The sequence below is a fragment of the Pyxicephalus adspersus genome, chromosome 4 (assembly GCF_032062135.1).
Source record: "Pyxicephalus adspersus chromosome 4, UCB_Pads_2.0, whole genome shotgun sequence".
Classification (NCBI taxonomy): Eukaryota; Metazoa; Chordata; class Amphibia; order Anura; family Pyxicephalidae; genus Pyxicephalus; species Pyxicephalus adspersus.
This window is the reverse complement of record NC_092861.1, coordinates 117,345,924-117,361,834: the sequence shown is the minus strand read 5'-3', so window position 1 is coordinate 117,361,834 and position 15,911 is coordinate 117,345,924.

The following is a 15,911-nucleotide window of genomic DNA, read 5'->3' as shown; positions in this document are numbered from 1 at the left end:
CAGCATTTGTTTGTGCTTGTATACATGCTATCCAGCAAAAGTGTGTTCACTCTGAGCACAGAAAGGATCAGGCTTCTACACTACTAAATGACTGAATTCAAAGAATAGCCTCATCCATATACTATGTTATACTTCCAACATTGGGTCTGATTTATTAAAGCTCTTCAAGGCTGGAGAGGATATACTTTCATCATTAAAGCTGGGTGATCTGGCAAACCTGGAACATCATTTGCTATTTGTTAACAAACATGTTTTCAATCCTGGACCAGATCCTTCCCAGGTTTGCTGGATACCTAGCTTTACTGATAAAAGAGTATCCTCTCCAGCCTTGGGGAGCTTTATTAAATCAGGACCATTATCTTTAAAGAAATATTACAGCACTCCAAACAGGTTCCATTTAAAAAGTTGTTATGGCAGAGTGAACAAAAATATTTCTTTTCATTCTATAAAGTCCATTGAAATGAAAAAGAAAGGAAATGAAATGCTATAGCATTACCTATACACACACAAGATCACAATTCAATCCAGATGATAATTGGACTAAGAGTCCACAGAACACCTGTAACCTTTATAGTGATCCCCTAGCAGTCAGGGGGTAAAAGTATACCTAAGTTGGGGATACTAGGAAAAATGTTAATAAATGCAGGTATTCTACTCAGTGCTAAAACATACAGTAGCTTTTTAGATATAATGAGCAAACATTTTTGGAGAGACCTTTTGGATGACTTTTCGACAGTCAGTTCTTCCTCCATTCCTATTTGTAATTGTGTTAATTAGGTTGACGGAAATCCACACATTCAATTTGCTTGCAGACCAACAACTGCAGAAAAAGCAATTCAGTATGTAACATTCTTATCTTGAGGTCATAGATTTATGTAAATTACAGCCATTGTCATAGGTGGGAATGTCATGTCTTGTCGTGTAATTAAAATAGTGTACTTTCAAGGTCAGCGTGTTGTTTCACCTGAGCATTAGATATTTATATAGCACTGACATAAAAATTGACATTTATTGCCTGAAATTAATATCTACTATCTGATATTGTGTTGCCAATGGTATGATATAAAAAGGCCAATAAAAATCTGAGAGATGGACTTGGACATGGCGCACAGCATTTGCATAATAATAATACTGCGCCTACAAAATCAGAAGGACATGTCTGTGATAGCACAAGAGGGGTTGGGTAGTAAGATATAATATATGAATAGTCTTGCATAATAGGATTCTAAATAACCTTTTAACACTTTAATCAAATAATTAGCATTCAAGACCCATAGGATACTTCCATCTCTGCCGAACTAAAGAAATGATTTAATTGAAGAGAGAAAAAAATGTGTTCCTTTTCTAAACTTTAATTGTATCCTCTGGCACATTGAAATTTGGAAAGCAGATTTTCCTCCCCTGTTTGTAATATTAAAGAATATTAATATAATTAAAGAAGAGTTATTGAACGTATTGCAGGGGTTTAAATATTTAACAGGTGTCTTGCTGGCCTCTCAGAGAAGAGCTCTGGAGATATCACTGTATCATGAAAATGTTTACTACTGCAAAGCAGGATTTAGTTTTTTTTTTTTTTGTAAGAATCACTATATTAGAAATGTTGTATGAAGTATACACTTGTTTATTTCCAAATATTGCAAAATGCAAACATGCCTAAATATGCAGTTTGTATTTTTCCTTTTGCAGTTCACCTGAGAATTTTTGCTTGTTTTCACACATATATGTTAGAAGCATTATCAACTGGATTTCTGCAGAACAAAAACATAATTCTGTTGTATAAGATAAGCAAGTATAAGACCGCTGGGCTTTCCCAACAGTAAGGGAAACTAAATAAAAAATATTTAAGGAATATATGTTTTTACATTTGTATCATACTCCTTATACTTTCTAAATTCATAAGCAAACTTTCCCCTTTGTGTTGGAGACATTGGACCTCATTTATTACCTCGCTAGCGGTTCATTTCTTTCCATTTTTATATGTCTAAAAGCGTTACATTGTTTTTCACGAAAATTTATTTTACAGTATATAATACTAGTATGAGTATAATAAAGTTTTAAACACAAAATCATGTAAAAATATTAAATTAAATAAAATAAAAAAATCTATATATCTTAAAAAAAAAATTTAAATTTTTTTAAATTTTTTTTTTAAAATACATATTATACTCATACTAATATATATACTGTAAAATAAATGTTCTTGAAAACAATGTACTCCTTTACATATATATAAATCCAATGTATTGCATTTAATACAGTTATTTTGTATTGAATGCAATACAAATGGATTTTGAATTTCACACGGCCCGAAGTCACCGGGAACTCCCCAATGAATCTTTGGATGCAGAAGCCGGACAGAGGAAGAAGGAAGAAGATGAAGATCGCGGCGATGGACGGTGCGGGACGCCGGCGGATCAAGTAAGGGTGTATTTACTATTACCTTCCATAGGTTTAACTGCCCAGAGTGTGACTCAGGGTTACCGCTTTTAGCAACTTTTTTCTACCCCGAGTCAAACTCGGGGTTACCGCTAGGGAGGTTAAAGCTCTCTAAGGCTGGAGAAGATACACTTTCATCAATGAAGCTGGGTGACACAGCAAACCTGTAATGGATCCAGTCCAGGACTGAAAACATTTGCTAACAAATAGCAAATGACTTTTAAGAAATGCATTCCAGGTTTGCTGGATCACTCAGCTTCACAAATGAAATTGGAGAGCTTTTTTAAATCAGGTCCAATGTAACAAAACAGACACATACATTTCTTATATATGTTCTAGAGCTGCAAAAGCCTATCCAGTTTTTAGAAATCCATATTTGTACTTATTTTCAAATAAATGGATACCTAATTAAGTCCTTACTTACTTTTCTGAGTATTGGGATCAATAGTTTTTAGGACCATTGTGGATCACATTTGTTTGCAGCAAGATTATCCATAGCAGGGATACTAGGCAGCGTACTAGTTTAAATCAATTTTCAGTATGAGAGAGGGGTTGTGTGGAATTCACATATCTCCAGCAAGTTTGATTAAAAAGGGAGGTTTGGTAAATGCATTTCCCATGTTAAACAGCTATGGTGGTTTTGTTCTAGATTACGTTTTTTAAAATAATTTTTATAGTATAATTGTAATGAGCATGATATAATATAGAGTGTGTATTTTTTTTTTAGGATCATGTGTTCCCTTTAACATTCTTTTCCTGTTGTTCCTAATGTGTGAGTTTTCTATGTGTGCTTTTTTTGTTGTTTAGTTTTTTTTCTTTTAAAATCTAACAGAAATCTATTTGGAAATAAAATATTTAAAAAATGGTTGTCTTTCAAGCAAAATGGGGTGTTTTATATTATTATTAATAATAATAATAATAATAATAATAATACACAGTATTTATATAGCGCCAATATATTACGCATAAAATTTTTCTTACTTTAGCAAACCTCTTTCTGAAGATTCAGCACTAAACTTCCCAATCAGCTTAAAAAGCCTGCAATACCAGCAGCATTTACAGAGGAAAAAAAAAACAAAATGATCAAAACCAAAAGAATAAAGCTGAGCTTTTCGTCTTTGCATGGGTATAGATTCATTAGTTTTATGTGAAAGTCTTTTTAATTAAAACTACTTTATAGAAAAAAAAACTAAACAATATTTGCTTTTATAGTATTATATAATATGTATTATATTAAATATATTTACTGGAATTACTCACTCCAAAACTCTATATCAAAGACTTAGAGCCCAATAATTATGACATGCTCTGAGTGCTACTGTGAGTCTTTAGATGTAAGAAAAGAAAAGATAAAAAGTTGGATATATGAAAGAAAAACCTAATTGCTGTTAACTTTATTTTGTAGCGGACACAAGTAAACACTTACTGTAAACTTTTTTTATGTTTTCCATGTAAAAAAAAAAGCCATAAATCACACAAATAAGAATCATAAATGAAACAAAAAAAACAGTATAAAATACAGCATTTGAATGTTGGATGGAAGGTGCTACCACCAAACATTCTACAGGATTTGGTACAAAACACCTTGGCACTGTTGGTAAGGCAAAATTTTGTCAAGCATGTCAAGTGGGAGATCAATGTACTTGGCAGCGCCTAGCTTTCAGCAATTGAAGCTGAAACTATGTATAATGCCATGTTGAGTTCTGTACATGTATAATATAAGATGCCCTAGGCAAATGTACTAGTGTCAGCATGTGTTGTTTGTAACATGACAGTAAGTTTCTATGCATAAAAAGTTTTATTTTTTTTAAGAAATATGAGGGTTTGTTTAAATAATATCTAATATATAATAGAAAATGCCCATAAAAGTATACATATCTTTTTAGGATATTCTATAATATTATTTTTATGGAATAATTTTAATATTGTGATTGTATTAGATAATTACAGTGTTGAACATAAAGACATAATTGAGTAAGACTAGGATTGCAGCCTTCAAAGGAAACAAGAATTGTCAGCTACTGTTGGGATTGAGAACCACATTTACAAACGTTTCTCCAGCATTAGGCCCTATTCTAACGATTTTTTAATAAATGTGGCTTTTGATGTTAATATACAGACACGGCACCACAGAAGCTTTAGAAAGTTTAATTGAAACTCTGTATGAAGTCATATAGAGGAGACGGAATGAGTCACTCTTTATTTCATTTAGCTGTGTGTGTAGACTAAGCTATAGCTATTCAACTTCTCACACTTTTTGCTATTGTAGTTTGCCTGATAAACAGCAAAAGAAAGTCTGGAGCTGTACTATGTACCTGGAAGTTGTATGGCATTGAATAAAAAAAAAATAGAACTAAATAAGTGTACACTACAAAACAATACATGTCTTTTTGTATAAAAACATAACACAGTAATTGTAGATGTGATATCTGTAATCAACTTAGCATTTTAAAAATAAATAGTTCCAGATGTTGTTTATGCTGTTTGAGTAAAGAGAAGAGCTCTTAAATTAATTAAAACACATAAAGTGAAAAAGACAAAAACTCTTCTAAAATTGAAAATTTGAAAAAGAAAAAAAAGTTCTATGTATTTTTTGAATTATGTTTTGTGCTGAATAATAATAAGTATTTTTTTTTCTTTTTTCCTTATTCTACCTAATAAAACATAAAAATAAAATGATTTACAATATTATCCCCTACCTAAATAAAAGTCATAGATGTCCAAAAAACATATGTGAGAATTGCCTAAAAGATATGTGAGTGTATGTGAGAATTGCTAAAAACTAAAGTTGCATACTCTAGGTTAGTGACAAGCATTTAGGTACTGCATATGCTCACATATATACCAAGGTACCTAGATTTACCTGAAAACGGTAAGAGTACAATGACTCAAGTATAAACCTAGAAAGAAATATATTAACAATGTAGGAACTGCCTTGAGCCCTGTATAGCCTAGCAATAATTGTCCCTGAAAATGATCTTAATTGCTTAATTAAAATATTTTGAAATAGCCTTCCAAAAATAACAACTACAATTATGTTATACATGTCCTCCCTTTTTTCTAATTGAGTGTGTCTTCCGTTACAAATCATATTATAAATTTTTGGCTGCACTTATGAACTCTCTGGTGTCTCGACCCTGCTAATGGTTAGGAATATTTTCCTCTTTTGAGAAACAAGTGGCTTTCATGTAATAAGGTTTGATCAATGTAGATGATCTAATTCTATTGTAAGTATAGACTTTTACTGTCTTTTGAGTGATTAAGCTACCTATTTTATGCTTTATGAAGCCTACCTCCTGGTCTTCACTGTATTGTTCTCTCCTCCTATATCACTGTCTGTATTAGTCTGTCATTTGCAATCCCTATTTAATGTACAGTGCTGCGTAATATGTTGCCGCTATATAAATCCTGTTTATTAATATTAATAATATTAATAATAATAATAATAATATTGTATATCTGTTTTTAGAGACATGTTCTTTGTCTCCACACTGAAAATGCAGTGTTGACTGTGAAACGCATCAAGTGGAAGCAAATAGTTTTTTAATTAGGAATCTGTTAATATGTAAACAATTCCATAATCAATGTAATGTGTGATATTGTAAATATTATTTTGTATATATGGGGTTTTAATGAAATAGTTATAGTGATAGTGTTATGTTTTAATGCTGTGACAGGACAATGGACTTTGTGAAGGGATGCATATTATGCTATATAAATACTAGTTAATAATAAATATTGTTTTCTACCTAAGTGCTATGTTAAAGGTCTTTATATAATACAGGTTTGCTTTTACTAGAAAATGTTATGGGAACAATTTGTTGTTCTCCAGCTCCTTGAAATGTCTTGAGCTTGACCAAGGGTATGGTTTGGTCTTCTTGGTGAAGCATTTTGGAACTTTGAAGGACAGTCAGTTAATAAGTTGTTCCAAGATAATTGGATCTAGTGTCTTCTATGATTCCTGGTAATGGTCAATGTGCAGTTTGTGCAACTTTAACTTTAATAAACGTTTAAATATTAAAGTTAATGACTTTATATGTCAGATACATGACACTTGTGCAGAATTTTAGCATAAATAAGCCTTCAACATGGTTCTCAAGTTAGGCCTTCTATACACTGCAATGTCTCCACTGTTCTTTGTCTGTCCTGGCATTTGGCTTATTTATGGTCCTAATTTTGAGTTATTTCTGTGTAGCACAGCAGTCATCTGCATTACAGCCATCTGCATTATTATAACCTAATTTTCGGTTGCTTTTTGAACACCAGGCATTTTCTCAGACTCTCACCGATATCACTTTCCAATAAGACCGTGAAAATTTTTTCCAAATGACCAAATGTTTGCACTCTTCTAGTCAAAAGTCCTACTGACCTTGTCTTGGAACATTTTCTCTTTTAACTTCTTTACCGCAATGGGTTTAACATGTCAGACATCCCCAGTGTCAGCCTCTCCTTGGTGAAATTACCAACAAACATTTGGGTCAAACCGACCAGTCAACTCTCCCTTGGAAAACCTCAATCAGTAGGTGTATGCAGTAAGGAGAGTTTATAGATGACATGTTTATATTCAGATAGGACAAAGCTTCCCCCATGTCTGTATGTCCTATATAATGTGCAAACAGTCATGTACAAGTGCAAATAGAAGCATTTTCTAAATTAAAACTGGCCAATTGTGGTTAATATTTGGTAATAGGAGAAATCTCATTTGTTATACCCAGCTCAGTAATTCTGAGTTAATTGTTTTCCAGTTATACAGAAGCTGCATTATTTATGAATTTCTGCATGAGGATACTGCTAATTTACATTTAATAAGTCTTCTTTATATGACGTTTTTCTCTGCCATGCCAGAATACTTCCCATTATAGAGACATTTAAATACGCCAAAATAAGTCAGTGAAAAGCTGTTTTACGTGACATCATTTTATTAATGAACATCGTTCTTGTAAATGAACTGTTCTGGGTTTTCCAAGCAACAGAAAATGAGGTACTGTTCTTCTTTTCATTAGTTCACCATAAATTGAAAGGAGGAGAACTGGCAAAACACTATATTTAGTAAAAATTAATAGTAACATAGAAGTGTCATATTGTGGCTGTTTCTACCCTTGTTTTTACAGCTACTGTGCAGGCTTGCCAAACTATTTTTTCCTTTTGTGCAGACAACAAGTCAACAAATCACAGAAGCAGAATCCTTGTATGGGCACATTATTATTCCAGTTATATTATATTAATAAAGAATATTTAGAACCAAAAACAAAAATGCAATATTGCAGCTTCCCAGTCTTTAGATATGGAGGCTGCCTGTTTGTATTTTGTTGCCTTTTTTATGTTATTTACCAGGACATTTACATGATGATCTTTTATCACATTTCTTGTCCTGGAGGGATAATCCTCACTTATTGTACTGCAACTAAGAAGAATCCACATTGCTACCATAGAGGAGGGCTACATAAAAGTATACCATGGTGTTGCTCTGTAGTCCTCAGGGAAACATGATAATAAAGTGACTGATGAGAGTGCAGCACAGGCACTCTTGAATTTGTTGGATTTCTGAAAGGATTATCAGGTCTCGCACTTGTTGCACAGATATAAGAAAATGCTCAATGGAGGCATTTATTGGTATATTTAAAAGAATAAAAGAAGACAATTAAAATGAGTTTATTGTTAGGATTTACAAGCACTTTAACTGTCTAGTTAAGTCAATGTCGATTCCTGGCAAACTCATGTAAAGTTTTAATTTAGAATGATCTTTGTTAAGTCTTCACAATAACATGCCCATAATTTCTGTGATTGTGTCAATGGACCCCATTACTGGTTACCCCAAAATTAATTTAGTGAGAATTACCTTCACTTCCTATCCCAGCTCTCTAAATGGACAATGTATGGACAGATGGAAAACAGAAAGACTATGGACACACAGGATTCAACTTTTCCTCAACTGTTTATCAACTTTACACTTTTCACAAAACAAAATTTCACCGAATATTTACCTTTCAACTGGATTTATGTATTTTAAAGATTCCCCAGTACTGGGATATTGGACAAAAGGTAAACCTTAGACAGCCAATGTGAACCCAAGATTTGAATATTACCAAATGTTTATTCACCATTAGTCAGTAAGTTTGCACCCAGGATTTATACAATGAACAGACAAGACATATACAAGAAAAATATATATATATTTTTATTTGCTGAATACAACTTTACTCAGTACAACATTGCTAGTACCAGGCTGGACCCCTTTTGCCTTGCTGGAAACATTGCCCAGGAATTTTTTATTCATACTGACACGATAATACAGTTGCACATATAAATAAGGGGTTCACTGGTTGGCGAACATTCAATATATTGCATTAAATGCCCCATTCCAAATGTAGACTGAATTGATATGTGCAAAGAAAGGGGACATATTTAAAACTGGAGATGATGTGAACTTTGTGGTATGGTGTGTTATCCTGCTTGAAAAAGGGTAAACATAGACATGGTAAGCATTGTTTAAGCAATGCTTAGTTGGTACTAGGGTGCCAAGAGCGTGCCACGAAAATATCCCTTACACTATTACACCTCCAGCCTGAACATTTTAGAACTGCCAGCTGCCCTATTTCCTAGAGAGTACCACAATTTGGCATCTGTTCTCCACACTGATACATGCTATTTAGCAAAGTTTCTTCTGATCCTCCTCTTTTCCTTCAACCACCAACCCTGATGAGTGCATGCTGAACTTAACTGTCCATGAATGTGAGTTCTTAAGTCCCCTGAAGAAGCCAATATGGGCAAAACGCAAATTATTCCCTTATCTACCTTGCCTGCCCTCATGGTTTGTGGGGAGGTCCGGGACAAAATTGTCTGTTTTTTTTTTTTGAAGTTTGCTTTGTCCATACTGTTTGTTATATGAATTGAATATAACCTACGTAAAATACACCAATTTATATTGCCAAAAAAACCTTGCTTTCTGTGCCCTTCTTTATACCTATGCTTTATGGCACCAGTCACCAACTGGTGGTCCTTGGGTTGAGAAAAATCTGGTGGTTCACGGCTCTGGGTGGTACACCCACGAGCGAGGTCAGGAGAAGGACCCCGCTTGGGGGGATGCACTGGCCAGAGCCTTGGACCATGTCTCCTGTACGGATCGCAGGCTCAGGGAAGTTGGCAGGTTGTGTCTCTGGAGAGTGGGCAGGTTCTGGCATCAAGACGTCACTATGGGGGAAGTTTCTTCCCCTTTGAGTGACACCTGGCTCACCACGCATGCGCAGTCCAGAGCTGGTAACTTTAGAGGGCTCTCTGCGCATGTGCAGTCCAGAGCCAGTAAATTTAGTGGTCCATGGGTCTGAAAAGGTTGGTGACCACTGCTTTATGGGGAAAATGATGGTTGTGCATGTTTTATGGGGCGAATGAGGGTTACATATATGTTATATAAGGATAATGCGGTCTTCATGGTGGCTACAACATGCTCCCTATTTTTGAAAAAAAACTGGAGCTGGTGGTGGTGGGGGTTGCTATTTTTTAAATGTCTTGGGCACAAAAAAGTCTAGAAGCACCCGTGAACATATCATCAGATTGTAAAGTGTGAAGGATTCTAAAAATCTATTTCAGGAAAAGGATTTTATGTCAGGAAAGAGTTTCTTCATCCAAGCAATCAAAACCTCGACATGAAAAGCTCTTTTATGATATTCCCCTTACAAAAGTGACTTCCTCTAAATCCTAGCTACCTATTCATATGGTTCAGCAGTGATACCAAGAGATACCCTAGTGATCCTTACATTGGAAAGGCAGCTAAATGTCCACTATTATTTCCTAAGATATTTGTTGATATAGTAACTTTCTCAATTCCTCCCAGAACTGTAAAATTATAAATGAGTTCTCATTATATATGACATTTTGCAATAGAGAAAACTTGCAGGGGGCACAACGATAAAATGTTTTGCTCCACCAAATTCTAGTCCAATTAAATGAATGGTAACACATATTTAAAATTCATTCAATTTGTCTCAATTAACTAGATTTTCTACAGCCTGCAGGAGTGAGCCACAGTGCTGAGAAAATAAATTACTTCACAGACTAAATTGAAGATTGATTTAACTCTGTGTTGTACGCTATTTCAAAATATAATTTCATTGAAACAATGTAGCCCCATTTCTTAATACTTTTCTTTAATTATACATTATTTTTCACGTTCTAATCCTTTTTTGATATATGCACTGTAATTCTTTGTAGGTGCTGGCATATTATATTTCTAGTAAAGAAGTCTGGTTGCTCAGTAATGTTCAGAATTCCTGAATTTATAGGAATTCTAACTGTTTTAAAAGTAAACTTAGGTTTGTGTTTTGCAAAAATTGCCATCCTTGGGAAAGTCCAAATTTCTTGGGTTTAATTGTCACCCCTGTGGGGTGGTAAAGTTTAGCCGCTGCTCTTATGATAAAAACCAGACCCTTGCTTGGCTCCAGTGGTGGCAAGGGCCATTGCTGGGGGAGATGGCTTCATTTCCACAACCTAACCCCTGTGCTGTGGGGGTCCACTGGTGGGAAGCTTACTTGAAATCTGAAGATTCCCTTTATTAAGGAATAGATATATATCCACTAGCTACCCTGAGCAATAGGTACATAATAAAATCAATAATCTTAATAATATTAAATTATTTTATCATGTGGGCCCTGACCCTTTTACTTCTGTCTGCATGTCTTTTACATCATGGCAGTCAAGAAGTTCAATGAAGTAGCAGCTATAGGCCTAATTTATTTTCGTCAACAACTTCTTGCCATTAGATCAGAGTGATCTTAGTGACTACTAGTGTTGGTCGAATAGCTCACTATTTGATTTGACAGCTATTCGATCGAATAGTGAGAAATTCTCCGGGTGATGAAATGCCGAATTTGAACACCATTGAAGTCAATGGTGCGAGAATTCGGCTTTTTTTAAGGGTCTTTTAAGGGCTGCAAGAGCAATCAGATTGCTCTTGCAGCCCTTTACTAGTTGTACGTGTTGTTGGAGAGAGCTTCTCTATCCAACAACACATAGTACAGCACTGCAACAGCAATCGCTGTTGCCGCGCTATGCTTCTACTATGTATTCTTGGATAGAGTTTCTCGATCCAAGAATACAGGGCACTACAGGTGATGAATGGGGGCAAGTCCCCATTCATCACCTGTAGTGCCTGGACATTGTAGTGGAACTGCAGAGGTCTGCGGTACAGTTTCCCACGTGATGTGACAATAGAGCTGAACTGCAGATTACCTCTGGAGTTCCACTATGATCACTATAGTGCCCGGAGATCCCGCAACGACAGGAGGATTCCCACGGTTGCACAGCTACGGGAATTATAATGTCATTGTGGAAAAACCTATAAAAAAAAAAAAGTTAAATATAATTATTTTTTTTTTAAAACATATTTTTTACATTTCCCCCCAAATTTTTACCGTTGAATCCCGTGTTTTTCGGGACGGGTCTATCCGAATTCGAACAGCCATATTCGGGTCCAATATAAGGACAACCCAAATTCGAAAACCAACACTAGTGACTACAACTTCAATGTTCTAAATATCCCTAGCACAAGATGAACCTATAAGTGTTAAGATCTCAGCAAAACAAGGTTCACAAATGTTAGAACCGCGCAGCTTTGGCTAAATAAATAGTAGTTGGAGTACTGTCCGTACTTTATTTGTTTCGGCAGAAGGCGGGGAGACATTAGGGTGTATAAATAACTAATCATGTTTCTATAAAGTAACCTGTAACGTATTAAAAACATATGAATAAATAAATGAACATTGAATAAATATATAAAAAAAAATAACTATTTTTTTTTTGTTTGTCAGATGCTTTGCTTTTAGAAATGAGATTATTAGATTATTTAGATATTGGATTTTTTGGTAGTCTTTATGACATAATGCAAATTTAAATCAAACATAAAAAAGACACATTTTAATCCAGCAGTGAATAGGGTTAAAAGAAGCAAAAAGGAAGAATGCCATTTCCTTATAATGTTAGGAATAGGGCAGAGGTGTTCAGAAACATAAAAAGTTGCATTGCATGGCAACATATGTTCACTGCAGAATGCTTGAGAAATTTTATTATTTTCATGCACCTGTGGTTTGCTTTCAACAGATGCCTAGGAAAAGATCTTTCCCAGAGTACAGTTTATTGATCATATAATAGATCACAATGCATTAGTTTGGAGTCAATATAAAAGTTCATGTTCTTGATGTTGTCTTCACAATAAGCTTTGCTCCAATTCCCTTTAAAATATTATAAATATATATATATATATATATCATAAGAGAATAGGGGATTATGGATTATGGATTAAGAGAATATGGGATAAAATAATGGGCATTTGCAACGTATGTAATTACAAACTATATTTTCATAAATTATTTATTTTCTGGAACCATTATCCATTTTTTTTATTAGGATTGATTAATATTAATCAATTTCTTTTATTAATTAATACAAGAAAAGTGTTTTTATTAAAGCATTGCTGTCTATATTTTGATTGAATGGCAAAATATTGCTATACACTATGTTGCTCCTATTTTTAAGTTGCAAATGCAAATTTTAATACACTAATTTCCATCATACTTATAGTGGTGAATAAACAAGTATTATCCCTAAGGGGTATTTAGCACTATGAAAGCCTCAGTAGCAGTCTGTACTCTGAAATATCACTCAAAGACTAACAACACAGTTGGGAGGCTCTATAGTTCTGAGAATAAAACTGGACTACAGTAGTATCTTACTTTTTTCTTTACCAGATTCTAAATTACCTTGAAACATATTGTAGATGTGGCTTCTAAAAGGTACATAGAACTTTATGACGTTTGTGCATTTTAGAAGTTAAAAGACCTTATTTTATATCTATACTTTCCTATTATTTTTCCAATATGTATTCAAATCCAGGATGGGGAGTGTATAGCTTATAAAAAAATGATAGGATTGTGTAGTTATTTTTGAAAGCATACCTTTTCTTTTGCCCAGCCGGGGCAAAACTAAACTGTCCACTACACTTATTTTCTATACTACACTGTCCACTACTTATTTTCTATTTATTATCTCACCTGCACCGGGTGGTCTTATCTGTTTTTTTTTATCATAGGAAGGGCTCAATGTATTCCCCTAGACCAGGGGTGTCAAACCTAAATACAAAAGTATTGTATTTAAATACAAAAGTGGGCCAAAATTAAATACTTAGACAATGTCGCGGGCAAAACTTGAAACTGAAATAGCACCGCTACTACAATTCCCTGCATCAAGAAAACAGTCCAATGCGAGACTTAATGTATGAGTGGCCGGAACTCCCTCTTCACTGAAATAGCACCACTGCTACAATTCCCTGCATCTATAAAACAATCCTTTCCGGGGCCACGCATAGGCAGAGAGGCCGCTGGCCAGGAATTGTACTAGCGGCGTTATTTTGATGCAGTGGCGGGCCAGATCCAATTCATATTTGGGATTCCTTTGGGGGCCAAAAAAAGGACATTGCGGGACAAACTTGGCCCGTGGGCCAGAGTTTGACACCCCTGTCCTAGACCTTTTTCAAGGAGTATTGGGTAACATTTGTTTTGTTTAGTTACAGCCATATAACCAACAAATCAATGGGTGCAAATACTAATACTATATACCAGTTAGAGAAAAGATACTGAACTTTTGGGTTTAAGTTCACTATTCTAAAACTCACAAATAAAATGCTTCCAGGCTGATTTGTGAATTAACCTACCCCAGACTCAGGTGGCTATATTCCCTGATATTTCAGCAGAGGAAAAAAAACAAGAAGCCTTTCACAGGGCATTTTAAAATGCTGCCGTGAAACCACCCTTTGAAGAACTTTTATAAGTGGGATAAAAAATATTAGGTATAAAGCCACAATGATTATTATAGAACTAGAAACTTCCACTACTTAATCCCAAGAAGTGTGCATATATAAACTATTATTAAAACACTAAGATTTGCAAAAAAAAAGGAATCGTGACAAAAAGGGAATGCTACTTACTTGACTAGGCCAGAATATATTCTAACAACCATTCCAAAAATTATCACACCATTTGGACACATTTGCACCCAAACAAATGGTGTTTTATATGTCTTACTAGCCCATAGTCAGGGGTGTAGTGGGGCGTGCATGCCGTGCCCTCACTTTTTTCGGGACCCCCGTATAAGCTAATATAACTTTCAGTCAAAGCTTTAAAAAAATCTCATTTCAATAATTTATTCTTCTGTGGATCACCTTACTTTTAGACATTCTAGGTAAGACCAACCTATACTCCCCATGTCTATTTCTATTACTTTTCTAACATATTGCTTTTCTAACATATACACAATGGGCAAGAACCCTCCTGCTGTCTTCTTTTTTTTTATGGGACTAGTGTTGGTTGATTATCTCACTATTCGATAGCTATTTGATTGAATCGGACGATATTGTTTGGGACTGTGTAGAACTGCAAGAGCAATCAGGGGAGCAAACTATAGTATGTGTTCTAGGATAGAGATTCTCTATCCAAGAACACAGGAGTCCCACAGGATCCCCAGGCACTAGAGGCTAAATGGGGGCATGTCTCCTTATTTATTCACCTCCAGTGCTCTGTGATTGGCTGGGGAAAGGAAAACCCTGATGACGCTTGAGCTGTCATCAGGGTTTACCTTTCCTTAACCAATCAATAAGCACTAGAGGTGATGAATCCTTGTCCTAGTGCTCGGGCATCCCACACTGACATGAGGATTCCCACGGCTGCCAGTGTTACGGGCCGTGGAGTCACATACAGTTCCACTAGGGCTGCAAGAGCAATCAGAGGAGTGGAGATGACAGCTCCGGTCCCCTGATTGCTCTTGCAGCCCCAGCGTAACTATAGCATGTGTTCTTTGGTCCTGTCATTGTGGGATAACCTGCAAATTCGAATCCCATGTTTTTCGGGTTGGGTCTATCCGAATTCAAACAGCCATATTGGGGTCGAATATAAGGACAACCCGAATGCGAACACCAACACTAGTTATGACATCATTATAAGGAGAAGCAACAAGATTGCAGTAGATGACCTATCTTTACTTCCAGAAAAAGTGCCATGGAGAATCATGTAGTGGCAGAATCAGGGTGTTACATGTAAGAGTATGTAGGAATCAAACCAACACTCGTGGGTAGCCTGGCACTATGGATCTAACATAAAAATGTACAAAAGATACAAGGGACTCTGGACCAACAACAAAATGAGTGACAGAAGACTGCACCCCTCATGGAAAATGTCAGACAACCATTTAAATCAATTTATGAACTCTATGTTCCTAAAACAATAGTGAAAAAACTGCTTAAAATCTGGGTATTCAATTAAAAGTGTAATGATGTTTAACAATCTAGTTTCATCTCTGTGTTCTGGGTAATTCACACTGAGTTTTATAGCTTATTTTTTCTATGCCCAAGAACAGGACTCACTGTCTCCAAGACACAATTTAGCACTGTATATAACCGAAGAAGAACAAATAAAAAAAGTTAAAATATGGCA